The sequence below is a fragment of the Phalacrocorax aristotelis genome, chromosome 12 (assembly GCF_949628215.1).
Source record: "Phalacrocorax aristotelis chromosome 12, bGulAri2.1, whole genome shotgun sequence".
NCBI lineage: Eukaryota > Metazoa > Chordata > Aves > Suliformes > Phalacrocoracidae > Phalacrocorax > Phalacrocorax aristotelis.
This window is the reverse complement of record NC_134287.1, coordinates 362,452-383,007: the sequence shown is the minus strand read 5'-3', so window position 1 is coordinate 383,007 and position 20,556 is coordinate 362,452. Positions and strand designations below refer to the sequence as shown.

Genomic DNA, 20,556 nt, shown 5'->3' with positions numbered 1-20,556 from the left:
TTCAACTTCAGCAACACATCTCTCTGCATACTATAACAGAAGTCTCTCTCAGAAGCTAAGGTTGTCCAATCTGCAGATGCACGGAGCTGAACAAACCCAGGGGTGAGAGCAATGAGAAGCTAATTGTTATTGCATGGAGGGTCAGTCTAGATCCAGTGTAGGAGCTGAGTTGTGGAAGCTGGTGAAATCTGCTATATATAGCTTTTAAAGGGTGAACAGTATATATAGGAGTATAACTGCTAGGTACGTGCACTTTCTTGAAGCTGGCCTGTGACTGCCAAAGCCGTTTTAATGCAAATACTAAATACATAAATGCAGCCTATTATTCCTTACATAACACCTGCAGCATCAGGACTTGGAGTGATCACTTGTATGGAATGATCCCTAGCAGCTAGAACCACCAGAGCAACTGCAGAATTAACCATGAACAATCCACTTCCAGTGTTAATGAAAGTTAGGACAAAAAAAGAAATCACATCGCATAGCTATTGTTACAGCTAAGATACAGCTTAGAGCTAACAAAATGTCATGGGCTGCGTTATTCAGCAAGTTTCCATTTTCAGAGGAAGTTTCTATGGCAACTGAATTGTTAATCCACGTGGTTTATATTCCAATTCATGCTACAGATCATGTTTGACAAACCTCATAAGCTATGAATTTACATCTAATTGATTCCTTGTCTGGCGATGTAAAGGGCCATTTGCTGGGTTGCAGGGATTATGTGGTTTTTGTATTCTCACACACTGCTGCTTTTAATTACAAAGATAAAACCCCAAATATTTTAAAAAGAACCTTAGTAATGCATTAAGGTACAATTTAAGTGAAGCAAACAGTTTTGGTATTTCTAATATTGAGTGCCTAGAGCGTCCCTGTTGTTGCTTTCCCCACTCGTTTCTTCTTGCATAGGCATCAGTGGCAGGACTTGTCTGCATCTCACAACAACCTGCTGAAAACTGCTTGCAATGCCAGGGGTTATGGTAGCATGGGACAGAGCATGGAACAGCAAAGGATGCCCAGAGCTCACTGAGACCTGGCTCCATATCAAGGTCAGTCTTTAGCAGCTGTTCTAGTATGAGCATGCTTCTTTAAAAATAAAAGGTGCCACATCTGTTTTAAGTGATAGTTTATAGTGAGTGTACTCCCGTTAAGGAATTACAGTTATTTCTCCCCATTCAAATGTCTTTACCAGCTTCCAACTCTGAATTATTTTAAAATATTAAAGGTAACCAGTTATAACATTCTAAAATATTGTAATCAGTTTCATAAGACTGCTTAAATTAAAAGTGAATTTGAAGCTCAGTCTTGAAAACAGACTATTTAGCAGTCTTAAAACCAGAACTTGTCACATTTTTCCAATAATTAGTATTTGTAGCATAATTATAGTTTGCCTATCATTTTAGTAATCCTTAAAGAGCTTAGCTGTAAATAGAGAGTCCTTATCCAATCAACAAGAATATTTCTAACCAGTGGAAAACACTCAAAATCCCTTCAGCTATGGACTTTAAGAGATCCCCATGGGTTGGGGGGGAAACAGGGAGATGAAGACAACACACACACATATAATTTCCAGATTCCAAAGCCTGCAAAGTGAAGTATAATTTGAGATCACAGTCAAGTGCCTTCAGAAAGGCTCCATTAAGTCATTTGGGATATTAAGCATTCCAGTACTTCCATCTTTCCAAAAGTTCTATATAGCCTCCTCCTCTGAATGTCCTCCAAGTCTGACTCTTACCTCAGCTCAACCTCAGAGGAAGCAATTTCATTTTCCAGTTCTATCAGTTAACCCTGAACCTTTTCCTCAGGCCACTTATCAGCATTATACCAGTAAGTCCTCCAGAGGTAAAGTTTTCCTGTGTCTCACCCTCTGGACCCACACAAGGTTTTCCAGAAGACCTCTACCTAGAAACTCCGGCCCAGTCAGATGAGTTATTGCAAAACCATGCCTCCAACAAGCCCTATCTGGACAGACTATCAGCTGAAAGATTTAAGACATATCAGTGTCTACCTGCTGTTTACATACTCATTAAAGAGCCTTTTCAGAAGTTTGTACACAGTATGCCATTTCTCTGAGTCACAATTGCAAAACATGCTATGTCCCTGACCTGTAATTTCAATGGCAAAGACTCAAACACATCCATGACTTATTATTCCACACAATTTGTTATTTTAAGTGCAGTCTTCAGACAACATAAGAGGAACACTTGAACCTAATATACTTAGTTTTGTTAAGATCAAATGTAAGGCTTTTTCAGGCAGAAATCCACACTAAGAGTGCGTGTTCAGTAACTATATTTCTTAGTGTTTTTCTGCAGAGTTCAAGCTACTGAACAGCTAAGTCATTCATTTGAAATATGAATAAGAGATATTCCTTAAAGTACAAGGCTTTTCATGTAGGCCAGCTTAAAAAGCTGTGATGATTCATTGTGAAGTCTGTTCAGAACAGTAGTTAAGTTTCTGGGCCAGCTCTGTTTTCATGGAGTGGAAACTACATTTACAAATCCAAGGCTCAGTACTTTTGTTCCTTCCTAGTCTGCCATAGCTCTTAGTTGAAATTGGAGAGGCACTGAACTAAAATATCCTTCCAAAAGCAACATCCCTGTGCTCAGATTTTTGCACGCAGCGTCAGTCCTTTAAATATCAAAACTTAAGAACCTAAGTCACACTGCAGAAATGGAAAATATGTTCTGCAGAACTGAGGAGGGGAAACAAAGGATTCCTCATATAGCTTTTCAACAGAGCTATACAATTTGCAAATCAATTTTGTTGTGCCAACTGATAATTTCTACTTTTATACTGTGATATTATTCTGCAGTAGCCAGCAAAACTTAGCAAGACAATGCTTGACAACCTGATCAACTGCATTAGAAAAATATTGGCATTTATAATTTAAAATGGACAGTAGATTACTTAGTCTTGCTATAATTTTGGATGTTTAATTCACAGCAAATATTTTCAGCTGACATTCCCCTTCCTCTCCTCTTCAATTTCCTTCTCCACATACAACTACCTATTGAGGATAAGCATTTGATCCTTAATGAAATAGAAAACTGGTAGTTTAAGGCTCTGTAGAGTCTCTCCTCAATCTGTGAAAAATACTTTAGTGATTTCTACTGTTACTAGGCTCTCATGTCTGTTGTAGGGGAACCAGGCAATTTTACGCTCACCAGCAAGTTGCAATTCATGCTGCATGACTAGTTTGGAAGTATCATTTCTGAGAATTTCGAGATCAGTAACTAGCTGTAGTAAGTATTCTTGACAGTCCCAGCTACTTTTTCCCTCTGAAAAGGGAAAGGGAGGAGTTAAAAAAATCCACAAGTGGTTTGAGTTTTTCAACAGATTTCTGAAAAATATTAAATAGGAAACAACCAAACTTGTAGGATCCCTGTAGCTCATAAGTACAGCAATCACTCTACTGGAGTTTCCTTAAACTGCAGTACATGAATAATGTTCGTATTATGTAAAATGTTATCTAAGGTGTGACAAAAAAAACTAAAAAGAGCATAGCACCCTCCCAAATTTCAGACTATGCTAAGCAAGCATAGATGTCAGTAAGGGAATGCTGTTCAGCATTCAATGCTTAACCTTTATTTCTACATTTATTTCTACAGTTGATGAGGGGAAGCTTAAAGGTAAGAGAAATCAGAAGGAAAAGAAAGATCAATTTACCACTTAAGCTACTTCTGTAGTATGACTTTCACTCACACTGGGAATTCGGGGAACTCAAGATCCTTCTTAACTTATGCCACTACCAGCTACTACCCTAGATAACCTTCTTCACACTGGGCCTGCGGAAGGGCAGTGCAGATAGGTACTGCTGCCAGTCTTGTTTCCAGCACCTTTTGGGCTGTATGTGCCTATCACTGAAACAGTCTTCCAGGAAGACCGTAGAAAAATCTGGTGATGACTTAATGTGCTACTCTGGGTTTGCTGTGATGCATCCTCAAGTCTCCTGTAAAAGCACTTCTCCATCCATTTCCATAAGGAAAGCTCCCTCCAACACACACACATTACTTCCTCCAAAACAAACATCAGCTCACAAGAAACTGGAGGCTCTTATTCTTTATAGTGGCCCTACCCCAAAAATACATGGGTGGGAGATATTTCCAGATCTCTAGCTACTGCCCTTTGCCTTTTGTTATAACTGCTCTTAATATGCCCTTGGGACTGCTCTGCAGGCCCAAGAATGCCCATCTGAGCATCCTGGCATGAGCCAGTATTCACTGGTACACTAGCCAAAACCACAATGCTTGAGATTTTTCTCTCAGCTTCCTGGAGGAACGTATCTTACCCTGGCAGAATGTGAATGAATTAATGATTTAGAAAAGCCTGCATAGAAAAGAAAGAATCAAACACTACAAAGTTAGTAGTATAGGCTCTCAGGTTTCAAGGAATCAGAGAACCTTCTGGTTTTGTGCCCTGTGACACACTGTGTGATCAGAACAAACCAGTTAGTGACAAAGAGAAGTAAATAGCAGAGATGGGGCCCCATGAGGAACACAAGTCTTCAGGTTCTGCTGACCCCAGGCAGTTTTCTACACTGTCCACTGCATAATGTGAACGACAGAGTGGTACTGACACACACACAAGCTCACAGAGCATGTTGCCTACTGAGATTTTGCTTGTTACAGCCACTTCACTCACATCATTCCTGATACCAGCAACAAAATTTGATGCTGCTATAGAAGCTTCCTTCTGCTACTAAAAAATATTTGCTATAAACGGTAAAGTGGTCTCCTAACTTCAAACTTGCTCATTTTTATTTGCTCGTTAAGTGCCTTTTTGGGAGAAAACTCTGTTGTTTAATTGAGAGCCTGTTTGAGGATAATTGCTATACCCATGACTTCTTTACCAATAAGCAGTCTTCAGACTTTATACAGCAAACATGGATCATATGAACCAAGCTAGACAATCTCCATTTACATCTGGTGGGAGTCCATAGCATGGATTAATTTTGACAAACAGGTAAGTAGCCTTGCCACCATTTAATACTAACTACCAGCCATCAAGAGAAAGGATTTTTTTTTTTTTTTTTAAATCAGCCATAGTCTTTAGCCCTGGATCAAAACTCCCATTATGCAATTGTTAATGGACACCAAATTTACAAGAACATTAGGCTGTGAACTATGTATTCAGCTTGACATTTATGTCATGCTGTCCCCTGCACCTGTGGAGCAAAGAAGTCAGGGACAAGGACCAAACACTTGCAGGGAATAGACAGAAATAGACTGAACTTGGCTAACGGGAGAGTTCTCTTATCTGTTGTCCTCTGATTTCTTCTACTGAAAAAGCTTTTCTTGTTTTCTGAAAGTCATCATGTACAACTCCCTTGAGCTAAAAGGTAGTGGATGCTTTTAAAAGGTGAATAAAAAATTGAAACCATCTTCTTTCTGCTAATATATTAGCTCATGGAAGTAGTCTGTGCACAGGTCTTCCATGTGGTAGGAAGCATCTAACTGCTACCTGTCTGGGCACATCATTACCTTTTCTGCAAATGCAGCATGCAAAACCTTATAACCTTCATCAGAAACAGATTGCCACCAAGTGGATCTCTGGCCCCACTATTTGTCAGTTATTCTAACAAAGTTAACTCCTGGTCCTACCGTAAGCCAGTGTACCAAAATGCCATTCTGTAATTCTCAAACATGCAAAATGTTCCCCATTGCCACTGTGCTGCATGTTTTCATCTTAACGGTGTCATGAGAAAGAATTATTATAGAGTTTGGCAGTGTAATCAGTTAGATTTAGTATTTCCAGGGTCACAGCTAGACAGGTTTTAGGCAAATTGTGATCTGAATATTGGAGCAGGGGTGGGGACAGGGATGACAACAAGATGGTGACAGGGGAGGAATGAAAAAGACCAAGAATAAGGAGCTGCATCTCAAGACATCTTAAAGCTGGATGCTTTAAATCTGAACACCTACTGGGAATGGATTCACAACTCAGAGAGCTCCCAAGCTGGAACTTACTGTCTTGTGCCTATTTTGGAAAATATTCTGCACAGCCAAAAGAGAAAGGTCAACCTCAGATACCACAGACTACATTACAGTATGAACACAATATGATCTCTCACTTGACCATCACAAGCCATCTTCCAGGTGACCTGTATTTACTGATCAAATATTCAAGTAGTTTTGACAAATTTAGAGCTCATGACAAACTGAACTTTACTAGTACTCACCCTAAGGGAAGGGTAAATGAGGAATCAAGGGGAGGACTAGATATCAAGTTTATACCCTTGTATCTTCTACAGTGCACTTATTTAGTAGTTTTCCATTCTATGGCTGTTGCTTTGATTTTTCTGAAGAATTTTGAGCTCAGCAGTACACACCTAACTATGCAGTTCTTGTCAGCGTGCCCAATCAGCTTTGTAGTGACTACTGGTATTTACACTGAAGATATTCCACAACCCACCAGAACTGACTCAGACCTCCTTCAGACAGATACCATGACAAAACACACCCAGTTTCCTCTCCAGGCAGTTGCTTTAGTACACAGACAATTGCCTAGAAACTCATCTCTGAAGACACATAGAGGTCTAGTACAGAATCACCCATGTATATTCTCATTGTATAATATTCTATTAACATCGGATTATTTTTCCAAACATTATACTGAACTGGTTCTTAGAAGAACTTCTTCCAATAAATTCTGAACCAGTAGACACAGGGAACCTACATGCTAAATTTGCTCTTTTGATCACATGTTAAACTCAAAGAGGATCCAAAATTCCAAAGTATTCTCCAACTTTGAAAAGTAAATTGATCCAAAAGACACAAACACAAGTTTCCCAAGGGCTATGCTGTATAAAAGCTGTATTTTTTCAGCTGGAGATGGTACTGAGCTACTTTAGTTTCATCAGTTATCTTTTAGATAGATACATAATGCTATATATACACACACAATGTCTAACAGAATTGTATATTCCACGTAATACTCAGTTATTTTTTGGAAGCCTGTTAATTCATGCCAGGTTTCTTGGTTGGTTGGTTTTTTTAACTTGCTAATGCAGCAAAGTACTCAATGAAGAAGCATACAATAGAGAAAACATCCTTCTTCCCAATCTTCAAAATAAGATTGGCTGCAAAAAATAAAACACCAAAACTCCGTAATAGTATTTAGCTGATGCCAAGAATAGCATGAAATAGTGCTTTGCTTTGCACCAAGAGCTCATTTAGGACATGGTCCCTCCAAGTCTCGACTCTGACCGTGCTGCCTGGGTTTGATAACAAGCCAGGGCCAAAGATTTAGGATCATTTTATTGGTAACAGCACTGGTGTGCTTAAGGATCACAAGGGGTCCTCTGAGCCTTATGAACTGAAAAGCCATTATCCTAAAAAGCTTGTGTGATGGGAAGAAGAAAGTATTTGTCACAGGAAATCAAAACACACAGTTACAACACAATCAGAGGAAGTTGGTGGTTAGATCTACATATTTAAACCAACACAACTGTTCAAATTATTTTGCCGGACCCTTTCCTTCTCCAGTCTAACAGTACCTGGTAACAGAGCAGCCTGTCTCTAGAGATTACAAGACAAACTCAGCAGTTAGGATACCACAGTTAACTAGTAATAAGCATCAGAACCAGCTTCTGTGACCATGATTTGAAGGAATGGGAATGCAATTCAGCCTAACTTCATGCTTCCAAACACTTCCTTGCAAGCGTAAGATTAAGACTGAAGGAAATAAACAGCTGGTTTACAAGTCTGCAGGAAACCCAAGATAATTCTCCACAGAGCTGTAAACAATGCTTTCCTGCATACAGAAATGGTTTGAGAGGCACAATTTTCTGCAGAGCAGCAAGAACTCTAATAGAGGATTTAGCAAACAGATACACTAAGACCAACTCTGCATTTCTTAGCTATGTCAGGTATTCCCACATACCTCCATCTTGTAGCTTTGTACGTTTCCTTCTTCACAGATTCATCTTCTTGCTGTCAAAAGATTCCAAACAGCAATGGAAACTGGATCTTGCTGGTGATTCAGAGTCTGACAGAAGCAATCTTGGTTACAAGTTCTTCCATCTCTTTTCTCACTCTCTTGCTTTTTCCTCAGTACCTGTGTCTCCACTGAAACAAATAAAGCTTTCTCACCAGATATATTCAGACCTTTCACAGACAAATCCCCAGAATGCTTCATTTTGATGTCTTAACACTAGCACCACCACTGCTACCTCAGTTATCCGTTGGACTGGACAGACTTCCTCCAATTCCTGCCTTGCTCCTAGCCCCCAGCTCTCCAGGAAGCCCTTTTGACTCTTCTCTATCGTAAGAAAAGTGGCCTGTGAGGAAGCAAAATTACAGTATACATCTTCAAATGAATGGCATTGTACATATGAAGTCAACAGACTGTAACATCCTACCTTTCTACTGTCATAGCTGTGTTCTCTGAGACTAATAAAAATTAATACGAGAGCATTTACAGCAAATGCCATCTCAACAAAACTGAGGCCCACTGAGCTAACTGTTGGTCTCAAACATCTGGTGATGCTTTGAAGATCTAAATATTTCTAACAGTGCCTGCTATAGCTAAAAACAAGCCCCACAAAATGTGGATAAACAGCTTAGCCTTAGACACATAAAGCACAACTTACAAGGTTCTTCATATGCTACAGATCAAACCTCTCAGTGCCTCTGGCTCATTATTTCATCTGCCAGCTCTGCCTTGCCACTGTCTGCTGCAAGTATCCCTTTCTTGTGGTACCTCAACAGTGCCACACACTCTGGTGTTCCACAGTGCTCTGCAGAAGAGGTTAAAAGCCACTCTCAGTGCCCTCCCTGACATGTGGAGAAGGCAGCCAGAGTTCATCAAAGTCGAGGCAAGAAGTGTAGTCTCTTTAGGGAGTTGAAAACATCAGGATGACCTATGGGAAATGCTTTGAATACCTGCATGCTGGGGTTGCATAACAAACTGGGGAGTGTCCTCCTGGAATTGGGTCCCTCCCTGTGACCACAGGAGAACCACCCAGAGATGTCTGGATTGAGGGTGGATCTATCAATTGCTCAGATGTTCATGGAGCCAGCCCTCAAGCTGCATCTCTCAGTTTGAAAAGGCAACAGATGACACACAGGGGAACTTGATATTTCCTATTAGTTTTGGTGCTTTGGATAATTATTTTATTCCTTTCGGAAGACACCTTCATGGTGCAGAGCATCTTCCCATCCCTTGCAATGGCCAAGAAGGAACTGCAAGTATGTATTACTGGAGACAAGAGTGTTGGCCTCTAAACCCAAACCAAACAAACAAGGTAGATCCTAATCACTTGCTTGCTCTGCATACAGTTCTCAGAGGCAAGAAATTCCAACAAAGGCAGCCACTTGCCCAAATAAAGTTCTCAAAGTGTCTCTCATACAAAGTCATCAACTTTCATCTAATTCAGTGATATGGACAGACAGCTAGAGAGTTGATATATAACAGAGGATGCAACACAAAAATACCATTAAAAAAAAAAAGTGAAAAAACGTTAATATAAGTTCCTCATAAGTAAGAAACAGCTTTTTTATTCAATGCGTTGCCACCAGCTGACTTACCCTGATGTTGTATTCACATAGCCAGGTAGAGGTAGGATAGTTTTTAATGAAAACACACTTGCAAATTCACATAGAGAACACTTGTACACTATTGACTAAGTTAGTGCTCAAGGAACTTGTTGGAAATCCTGACCAATGCTTTAGAGGATTCAGATGAGTAAATACAGGCCATCAAAAATCCTTACAATCGAAAAAGGATACTTCAGAAGTAAGGTTTTGGAGAGTTCCAAGCACAACTAGTTTTCATACGAGGGGCAAGTCTTAGATCAACTAAAAGCAGTTGAAACTCTTATTTGTTGGCCTGATATCAGCTGGTAGTGCACTAAGGACTTCACTATCCTAAAACATATTGTCCTATTCACAACACAGTAGCTAACCTTATGTAGGTACCTTCCACTTACAGCCATAAATTGCCTGAAGATAATCAGCAAAAATAGTTATAGGCACATTTGTTATCAGCTTCTCTAACTGAGAAAAAAAATCAGTTTGTGTCATACTAGACTTCATAAGCACACCCTGCCTGACTATGAGCTGCAATAGCAAAGCAACCCGTATATTTGTTTATGCATCAGTGTCCTCACCCTCCTCACTCCCAACCCATGTACCATAAACAGAGAGTAGAACAGTATCACAGATCCCCACTACAAGCACGCATCCCAAGTCAGGGGCATTGCTGTATTTAATTCTTCTCTAGGTGCCAGTGCACTTGTCTGTGCTAACTTTCAACCCAGTCTCAGGACAGAGAAATCCAAGCACCTCTTCAAGTAAAAACACATACAGGACATAGGAAACACCAGTAAAGCTGGAGTACAGATCTGATTTTAAAAATGGCTGAAATATCTAGATTTGGCAGGGGGAAAAAAACACCAGCACATTTTTGTTACCTTTTTGGACAGCACATCTTTTTATGGTTCTGTGTACACACAGCACTTCTGTTTTGCCAGTTGCTAGAGGCCCACACAGTAGGACCTCAGTGGTAGATCTGGTCAAAAATTAAAAAGCAATCATATTTGTTAAAGTGCTATTCTGATTTCTAGGTCTGACTAGTAATCTAGTGCACTAACCAGAACTACAGTCAGTAAGGGCTTTTAGGCTTCTTTTCCAAGGTATACTAGAACCTAAAGAACTCAAGGTAAAGCACAGACTTTGTGTTTCCAGTACTCCTCCCAAAGCAGAAGCTCTGGGCTGGAAACCTCAGAGCTTCCAGATTCTAATCAGCTGTTCTGCCTTGCTCAGCACTTCATTGTGTAATAAGCAAACAGGTGATTTGAATCAGCAACTGTCATTTCCAAGGGGTATGCGAAATTTTCTGATTTGCAGATTACTGCACACATTGTTTTTATTCTGAGTTGGGATAAACGTCAGCTAAGATTTTCTACAAGCCAGGAATAACTGCAAGGTAATAATGCTCAGGAATAAACACTGCTTATCATTTGGTTTTTATAGAGCATCAGGAAGTGTTTGGGGCATTGCAAATGGCTTCTTAAGGGTAGTGCTCAAAGAAACCCCACAAACAGACTAAAGAAGTTAACCTCAGCAATTAAGAATTTGTTGAAGTGTTTCACAATTTCACAGACAAACCAGAGAGAGAAACTGTTATAAATGATACAGGCATCAGTTAAAAGGCTTACAGATACCAGTTCTGCTACCGGCATGAACAATACAGCCAGTGGACAAACCAGACTGCAAAAAAATTTCCTCCCATTACCAACCTGCTCCTTGAGCCACCAAATTTTTTCATGGCACTTTCTATCCAATGATCAGCATGTCCTTCTTATTGTGACTTTGTCTATGCTTATAGAGACAGCTGGTTTCAGATTATGCTTAGTCCCTCTGTGAAGATACAGTTCCTTATAGTTACATTAAAGCAGGCACCTCTTGCTCCTGCTAGATGGAACCTGAATGGCTCATTTATGTCCTAGACTGCTCAATGGTACATGCAGAGTCTTAGCCAAGCTTCTAGGAGTTCTTTAAAATCAGGTATTGGAGGTTTATTCCCACTGTCAGAGACTGAACAATTCTTGATATATAGCCTGTCAACTGCTGCATCCCACAGCAGGTTGCTACGGTTTCATTGACTTGAAGCTGAAGCCAATACCCCAGATCTTTAGAGCAACCCACTAAGGCTTCTTTAAACACAGGATGGAGAAAGCACCTTCTTCTACCAGACCTCACAAGGTCTGGACCAGCTAGCAAATCAAAGCTCAAATGTTCCCCAAAAGCAGTTCTAGTCAAGCCATTCAAACCAAGCAGTTTGCAGTGCAGCGATATTGTTCAAGACATGGCCAAACTGACTCCTCAGAAATACTGGGAAGAGATTTTTTTCTGGCAGTGCTCGTTCCCAAGACACACTCTTGCTAACACAGTGCTGCCACATATTTGGTACAAAGTCAGACTTCTAGGAAGAGTCAGATGCTGTTAGTCAAGTTGAGATTTTCAATGGACTCCTCTGGATCCTAACTTCCCAAGAGATTTGCCTACTATCACCACGCTTATACCACCTCAGTAGGCTTCACAGGAGCAGTTAAGGTAAAGTTCCTACTGAATTTTGCCTAGGGAAAAAACCCAGTGTCAAAGCCAGTCTAAATACATAAAGCCACATACACAAACACACACCTGCTTCTTTGCTTGATTTATGAATGGGTCTAGTATCCTTGCCACTTGCTCTCCTCTTTGCCTCAATAAAATTTTAATTTCACAAGATGGCCTGGTATCAGTTACACCAGATAGAAGGCCTACTCCAGGCATGCATCAAAGCCAATTAGATAAGACTCTGTCCCAACCTCTACTGCAGCACACAGCACAACCAGCATTTGCCTTGAGCACTTGGTATTTCTTAACTTGAACAAAGCTATCTAGACTGGCTGACTGTTTCCAGAAAAGCAGCAATTAGCTGCTTACATCCTGGTGATATCTGTGATTAGTCTGACTTAAGACCATAGGACTTCAGTTCTGGTTATGGACCAGGCATCTCTGTACCCCAGAAAGTTATTTAGCTTGTTTGTCCTCACCTCTTCTTGCTTTCAGGATCCGGAGAACAATCAAGTTTCATAAAAACTGTCACAGAATAGCATCATCAGGCTGTACTTTTATAACAACCTGAACCAATCCAACTGCTGGCCACCACAGTCCTGCTCTGTCCTTGCCTCAGAGTTCCACATCCCTTCTTTGCATTAACCAAAAAGACACCAAGTTATTAACTTTCTCACCAGATCTGAGAGCAAAGACAGCATGATATGAGGACAGGTAAAGGCCAGAACCAGCCTGGAAGGAAAGGACTGTGTGGCCAATTAGATCAACCTCAGTCATGACAGGAGCACAGGTTTTGCAATTCTCAAGTCTGACTAGCATCTGAAACCTTTTTTTTGCAAGGTCATGTATCAGATGCATTATGGAAAGTGTGAATGGAAGGCCACAGCACAGCCTCCTGATCCAAAGAGTTTTGCTATTTAAACTAAGCAGAGTCCATTATAAAAGGACAAGATTAGACTCCTCAGCTCTTATGAGCAGAAGGTCTATGGCTGACTACAGCAGTACTCACAGCAAGAAATGGATTAAGCTCCAGAAGCTGAAGTGAGGTGGCAGATGCGCCCTCTAGTTGGCAGACCAGTAGGACAGAAGGGATGAAGCTTGCCCACACGGCAAGTCAGAAGCAGAACTAGTTAGCTGCCCTTCCATTTTCCTGTATACTCTTTTAACAATTTTAGCCATTCAGTCTAGTACTTTCTAGGCTAAGCATCTGTTAGAGCTTATTTTGGCTGAGCTTCAGGTCTCAGTCTTGTCCTTGGGAAGGTGTTCTGCCAAATGAAATAACAATCTTTTAGCTCCAGCGCTTGTGAGCAGATATTTAAAATATTGGTTTTGTCAAGAACAACTTCTTTTGATGGGCTGCAAAAGAGCCAAATTCAACTTGAGACATTATTACAATCCTTTGCAATCCCTGGAAGGTGTGGTTTGCGTATGATTAAAGGGCAATAGACACCAAAGATTTCATTTTAATGGGGTAGTCTTGAGCCTTTGCAAAAATTCTACCCAAAACCCAGAAAAACTTCTACTGTTGTAACACAAACCAGACATACCGCTTAAAACAATTAAGTACCATGTTCTATTTGCATAGCATTTGTCCTGTAATTTGACATCAGCTGACAAAACAAATGGGTTTAGCGACAATTAAGATACACTAAAATCAGTACTGTTATGAACCCATGGTGTGAATATCTTAGGAAAGGCTTGGTATTACACAGGAAATCCAATTCTAGTTCCCATGCTGAACAAAGATAATGAAGATTGAACACTACCATATGTACCCCCTGTTAAATACTGGACTATGCTACAAGTTACTGTCTATGCAGGCAGTTGCATTTGCTTTGAGTACCTCAGTTGCAAAAGAATATTTAACAACAGTTTTCAGCTGAAGGGATACTCTTCCAATGCTGTTGACATGAAACATAACAGCATAGAGGGCTTCCATGGGAAAGCAGACTGAAAAGAACACACACGAAGAAAAGTTTTCAAGGAAAAGGAATAAAAAGAGAAGCGAAATGTTCCAGCCTAAAAAGGCTTCTACAAAATTCTGGCTAGCATGCAGTCTTGTCACCTTTGGAGAGCTCTGTGATAGGATTCACAGTCACCCAAGGGTAACAAGCACATGAAGGTGAAGCTTTGCTAACTTGCAGCAGCCAACCATCAGCAGCTCTACAATTCTTAACCAACAACAACCTATATATTTCTGTGAGCCTTTGTGCACCTGTAAAAAGGTACAAGACTCCCACAGAAATGAGAATTATGTTCCACACACTACCTTTTCCCCCACAGCCCTTGGACTTGCTGTAGATGGTGGCATGACTGATCATTTGACTACCATCTGTCCAACACCTGCTTTTTAGGGAAACCACCCTGCAAATATAATTAGCTGGCTCTAGGCTACCATTATTCATAATGATTTCCCTGTTGTCTATTGAAGCTATCACTAATGCTATTCCCTTAAAAAGATTTAACATACTGACTCAGAGCCTGGGATCTCTGCTAGGGATGTTGCTTGCTCCCATGTGGTTGTGCTTCTGTGACGTTATATGCTTGCATTTCAAATACTGCCACAGTGATAGCTGTAGTACCTGAGCAAGTTAGCTTGGTTATGGGGCACAGAAATTAAGTAGCCCTGCTGTGAAGGGTGTATTAGTCCAGGGAGGCTGTTGTACTAACATGGCCCTAGGACTTCTCATACCTAAACTGTTTTGTGTGTGTCAGCATTGCAATGTATTTGCCATGTACTGGTCTAACATATAACACAAACATAGGTATGTTTTTAATTATTTTCTTCTTAACAGTGATGCTATATTGTCATCAGCTTTCAACATTCAAATTTCCTACCTAGCAATCCCCAAAATCGTGCAAGTGGGTGAGATTTTGCATATTGACAAACCAGTATTTGCTTAATACAATAGTCCTATAGTCATAATTTTCTTTTGTAACACTGAGAATTAAAAACATAATACAAAACTCTAAAAGCTGACACTATAGTTTGCTTCAGGACTACAGTATCTTGCCTTAAAAGAGAGAAAACCCAAAAGCCAAAACCAGCAATTACTGCAAGTCTTGCAACAAAACAACGTGTTTGGTATCACACTTCTGGTGGCAATACAGTAGCATGGGACCTTACACAAGAGAGTTCAGGGCTCCCAACAGCCATGGACAGATCTGCAGGTGCTTCAGTCATTTTAATGCCCAGAGGTTGCTACAAACTATGTTTAGGATTCCACTTCTGTCCCCTAAAGGCATAAGTAAGCTCAGCCAAACCACTAACTATTCCTGATTTCTATCTGAACTGCAAACTCTTTGGAGCTATATAGCCTTTTGTGCCTGTATAGCTCCATCTGAACAGAAATAATAATCCAAGCTGCCACAAATCCAGATCCCAGAATCAAGAAAGCTACTGAAGCTTTAAGGTACCATGACCCAAACTCTTCTTGCAAACTGCCTCTAGACTCAAATATAGTTCTGTTTCCAACAACATCTTTCTATTTAATACGTTTTTTAAAGGCAGAAAACACAATTAACTCTGGGAATATTTGGAAGACATTTTTTAAAAAATTAAAAAAATTAAAACCCCCAGAAAGCAGTTGGGCATCCCTGAAGTTGACTGTTTATATGAATAAGCCATAGAATAAATAAAAGGCTAAACTGACCACAGCAATAACTCTCAAGGCTGATTCAAAGAAATTAAAAGCAGGCCAGGAAGCTTAAATCTAAATGTGTTTTCAATTGATCTTTGTTCCTGACTGTGTTTAATGGTCAGCTGTTTGAGAAACCCTCTGGGGTTCTACTAGGTGATTTCAAACTGAGAAACAGCAAACAGTACCACTGAGAGCGAGACGCTTTGCTTTTCAAGAGGGTGAATTTAAACACTGCTGAAAGGTTGCATACTGCCAGTCTCAAATGTTTTACAGAAGAAATATGGAGAAGCTTTTTTCACTCCCTCTATTTATCTACAGTACTCATACATCTCCCAGGACAGAATATCTGAGATTCTCACAAACTAATTCTCCACATTTTCCTGCAAAGCAAGGTGGTGTTATTATCCATATCTTACTCTGATGCAAAAAGACTCTACGCTATACTCAGGTGACCAATATTTCATCCATGCTCTTAAGTTTAGTGTTTCCTACAGGCTAGGTATTTTTGAAGGCTACATCAGCCAATACAGGACTCAGTGCAGGGACTGAGGTAAAATTTGACTCAGGTCCACTGGGCACGATGTATGTCTAACCTCTACCACCCCGGGAGCATATATTTCCAAGTCCAACAGTCTGACTTCTGTTTTGCTGAAGATATGCTGTGCTACCCCCAAAATGAGTCTTTAGCTTCTGTTCTTCTGTTTCTAATCACTTCTTCAATTCTTAACATAAAAATATTTTTTAAAATTAAAAAATACAGAAACAAGCAAAGCCTTTCCCCCAAAATTAGATCCCTGATAAATTTTTTTTTCAGCTATACAGACAAGAGACATTTGAAGCCATAGGGGCAGGCAAGCCCAGAATGAGACAGAATGCATTAATGAACTAGAGTACAGTGATTAGAGTGCAGGAGCAGGAACAGAAAAGCAAGCTGCTAGCTCAGCCTCCCTTCCACTCCCAAATATTCAGAATTCAGCTACTTCACTGCTGGCCAGCACTATCACAAGCTAATGCCACCTCAGTTCTTCATTTCAGGCTGTCATCCTGTCTTCACAGGTTAGGGCTGTGTTCAGATTGTTTGCATTAAGCAGGTGATCAAACACTTCACATCAGAAAAGCTAAAACACTACCCAAAGCATGCCTCTGTCATTAGTTTGGTTATATGGATGACTCGCCTTAACATTGCCCAAGATGCCAGTAACAGAAATGCAATGGGACCTCAATTCTCCCAGGATCTAACACAGACACTGCCCCCTAGATTTTCTGACCACTGTTCCTTTTTGGTTCCCAATTCTGTATGTAAATGATTATCGTAACTTCTTCCTCATTGCCCCATATTCATCCAACACATTGTGATGTAGCTGCCCCATACCAGATAAAAAGTGCAGAGCTGTGAAGGGGACAGACAACACTGTCAGACTCTGGTGATGCAAAAATCATGTAATCCTTGGAGTCCAAAAAACAACAATATTTGCCATTTCATCTCTCAGCAGGCTTCCCTACATCAAATGAAATACATATTTTCCAGTCTAGTTACTTCATCTCTGCATCTAGATTCCACCTCAAGACACCAAAGCAAATGTTTGTGCTGAGTGACAAAGCCAACAGTGCCAGTCCCAAAGGTCTACCTCAATACTTCTGGGGACATATGGAATTTTGGTCTGGGCTCAAATGTATGGAAAGTAGTAACTTTGACCCATGCTGTAAAGGACACCAAGGAAAGGACATGCTTACTCATAAGAGAAGTAGAGCTATAAAGTGATCAGAATAAGGGACTGGGAGAAGAGATTATTTTCCCAACAAATAGCACACTGATACATTGGCTGTTACAAGTGTTAGAAGTCTTTAATATTTGAGATCTGCCTGCACAAGAACTTTTGTATTTGTCTGCCGTCAGCAACATTAGACTTCATCCAATCTGGGTGTCAGTAGGTATGCAAGGACACAGCACTGCTCTGTTACAAATGCTTTCAAGTCAAGTGTGCTAGCAACAAGTTACCAGACAAAGGGACACTGTTAAAGGACACCTGCCAGATATTACTTATTCAAGTTGATTACACAGAAAGGACAGTAGCAGTGCCACACTTGTGCCCCTTACTCCCCAAGAAAAAAAGAAAAGCCAGGATTCATATCTAGATTTTCTTTAGTTCTTACTGCATGGGGTAGGCAGGAAGAATGCAATATAATATAATGACCCAAGGTTTGGTCTTGCAAGGTAGTGTACCTAACTGCTTTGCCAGGTCAGTGCAAGCACATTCTATCTTAAAGTACGAGTAGTATATAAAAAGCCTTCACTTGCAAGCTGACTCTGAACACGATTTGTGTCAAAAAGCAGAAAATAATCACAATCACAGATCATCAAGCAGCAGGAATGTCCTGAGACTTTGGAGAGTTTCTGCTTTCAAAAACCCAAAATACCTTTCATTACCATGTATTTCAGTAAAACTTGGGGTTGTACAGCACATTTTAGGATTGCACTGCCATAACATCCATAGATAAAATCTGTGACATGTGAAATGGCACATAAGAATTAAGGTAAAATTAATGAATTCCACCTTGTTGGTTCTACCTTAATTTTATTAACTGAAGAGACCGGCAAGTTCAGTACATATAATTGGTGGAAAAAGTACTATGCACGAATTCCCATATATACTACTTACTGTAAACCAGGCAGAGTTAAGCTGCTAATTAGCATTAAGTGATTACAAAGAAGGTGGCCTGTATTCGCGACTCTCTAATTGCTGTAGTATCAGCCACAAATAAAAGTGCACCTCTTAGCAATAATGAGTAAATCCAATTAAGCGTGCAGCTCCTGTAACGGCAATGATTTCAGGCAGCGAGAAGAGGGCCGGGAATCGATCGTCCGGCACGAGGCAGCGCGCGAACGTGCGCGCGACGGCGTGTGCCTGCCGCCATCTCGCGGGAGGCCCCGGCCCCGCCGCCCCGCGGGGACGCCCGGCAGCCCGCAGCGACGGGGCAGGACCGGCGCGGCAGGCCCCCGCTCTGCGAACGCGGCTGACAACGCGGAGCCGGGAAGAGACTCCTGCATCCGTCCCCCGCGGGCCGGCGCGGCGAGACCTGCTGGAGACGCCTGCATGAATTACCTCTTCTGGCTGGCAGGAGAGGCAGTACCTTTTATTAGATGAATTGACCTTGATGGAAAGAAAAGCAGACTGCCTTTTAGGCACATAAACACTTATTGCAGGCCTGCCTTTGGGAGCCACCACAAGATCCATCGTTCACTGCCCATAAATCTAACACACCAAGGAGTTGCGCATTTCCCAAACGTTCCTATTTCTAGCTATCCAGTTTCTTTTTCTCCATGTCCCACATATATTACTCTTACTTTATCCTTTTATTTCCTTTCTTGCATTTTTCTTAAATTTCCAAAACCAGAGCCTAGATAATAGTACACTTCAGGCAGTATTTTATTTCTCACATCCACATTTTGTGCTCACCAACAAAATTGGTCTGTTCTAGTAATGGCTAGCAACAGCTCTCTCTATGCCAACATCTGCCATATGCACATGTAAGCTGGAGCACTGCTATTAAACATTTCTGATTTTCCTCAGCAAATCATTGTATGGCAGTTGTATTATGCAGCAATGCATTATGCCTCGTAAGCTTTTCTGTTATTGTTTGAACAGCCTTAGCCCTGCCGTGGGCATTTGAATATCCTGCACCCAGTACAGAGAACAGGGTAATAGTGGATGCACAACTACCTTTATATGCACCTTGACTTAATGATCAGAGAATTATATGACCTTGACCTGGCCCTGAAAACAGCTGAAACAAACTTTTCCAGAAATAATCTAGCCACGGTTGTATCCTCACAGTATAATGTATAGTATAGTATATAGTATAGTATAGTATAAATTTCATATGGCTTTTTAGGAGTTTACTCACTGTTTTCTATATACAAATGTGATAACATCTTCATGATAAAACACACAGTTGCTTTTATATAGAACATTAGCGCGAGCATTTTCAGTCAGACTCATCTGGGAAAACAGGGTGAACACACGATTATACATACCTGGGAAGAGGCACAGTATGAGACAACAGAAGGCTCTTTCCAAATACCCTATCAGCATTTGGAATAAAAGCAGTTAGCCGTTGATCCCAGCAGTATGGACTGAATTACAGAAAAAAAAAAAAGACCCAAAACAACCCAAACCACCTCTCTTCAGGAAAAGCCTGTTCCAAGTTATTACTGATACATTCCCACTGAAGTCTGAGGGGTCACAGTACTGCAACAACAGAAATCTGCTTTTTTGATCACAATGCCTTTTCCCGCAGCTTTTAAATGTAGTTCACCTTCTCCCTTTTTTGACAGATCTCTCACTGGTCATCAGAAGCAATGGAACCTGTACATATAGGAATCATGAACAGCTAAATAAATAGTTTTGGGACATATTTCAACAAGTTCAAAATTTTCAACACTTCTCTAAACCAACTAGTTGGTACCATTTGGGGTTTGCTAGGCTTTGGGGTTGTGTTTTTTATTTCCACAGCCATCCTTTGTTCAGTACATGCCTCTATTTTCCCTTATAAAACATTACACAAAAGCAGGGAAGGGCTTGAATCCCTCTTGCTGAAGGGATGTAGCTGAATCATCTGACACGTTACACTGGGAATTGGCTGCTGCCAACAGCTGTCTTTCATCTACTGGCAATCCCAAACGCATGGGAAGCAGATGAGTATCTAAGACCTTCCATTAAGACTCAGGGAACTATTACTTTTTTTAATAGGAGGGGGAAACCCCCAAAAAACACCAAACTGAAAACTGAAATCATTGCCCATGACTACATCATACGAAAGTCCTGGATAGGTGGCAGACCATATGGATCCTGAAA

The 20,556-nt window shown here is 40.7% G+C and overlaps 1 long non-coding RNA gene across 1 annotated transcript in view; it reads right to left on the bottom strand.

Annotated features, from left to right (window-relative positions):
• The window catches only part of LOC142063809 (uncharacterized), a 29,443-nt gene extending 19,406 nt beyond the window's left edge, over positions 1 to 10,037 (bottom strand). The window contains exons 1-2 of the long non-coding RNA XR_012662909.1: positions 8,171 to 10,037; positions 7,882 to 8,066 (exon numbers count right to left, since the gene is read on the bottom strand). This is a non-coding gene — a long non-coding RNA (uncharacterized LOC142063809). The remainder of the gene's footprint in view (positions 1 to 7,881; positions 8,067 to 8,170) is intronic.
• Between the last annotated feature and the right edge of the window lie 10,519 nt (positions 10,038 to 20,556).